Source organism: Penaeus monodon, chromosome 31, assembly GCF_015228065.2.
Source record: "Penaeus monodon isolate SGIC_2016 chromosome 31, NSTDA_Pmon_1, whole genome shotgun sequence".
NCBI lineage: Eukaryota > Metazoa > Arthropoda > Malacostraca > Decapoda > Penaeidae > Penaeus > Penaeus monodon.
Genome location: NC_051416.1, coordinates 397,884 through 398,209, shown reverse-complemented (window position 1 = coordinate 398,209; position 326 = coordinate 397,884). Strand labels below are relative to the sequence as shown.

The 326-nt window shown below is 42.0% G+C and overlaps 1 protein-coding gene across 1 annotated transcript in view; it reads right to left on the bottom strand.

The window, feature by feature from the left end:
- LOC119592804 (transient receptor potential cation channel subfamily A member 1-like) overlaps positions 1-326 on the bottom strand; it is a 33,214-nt gene that overhangs the window by 5,118 nt on the left and 27,770 nt on the right. The window lies entirely within an intron of this gene.

Below are 326 nucleotides of genomic sequence, written 5' to 3'. Positions count from 1 at the left end.
GGAAATGAGATGGAAAAGAAACAACAGGGAAGGAGGGATAAAGAAAAGAAGTTGGAATAGTCAAAAGAATTGGAGGGAAGAGAGAGAGGGAAGAAAGTGGGAAGAGGGCAAGTGAAAGAGAAATGAAGAGGCAATTGAAAGGGATAATGAATGGAAAAGGGACAGAAATAGGAAGGGAGGACGGGAGGTAAGTGAGATATTCAAGAGGTTAGTGATCTCGAGGAGGAATTCCTTTGCTGATGAGGATCTTTGTTGGATCGAGTTAATTACTTCACGTCAGCACTTGATCAGTACTAAATGCTTCATTGGATCAGTCAGTGAGCCAA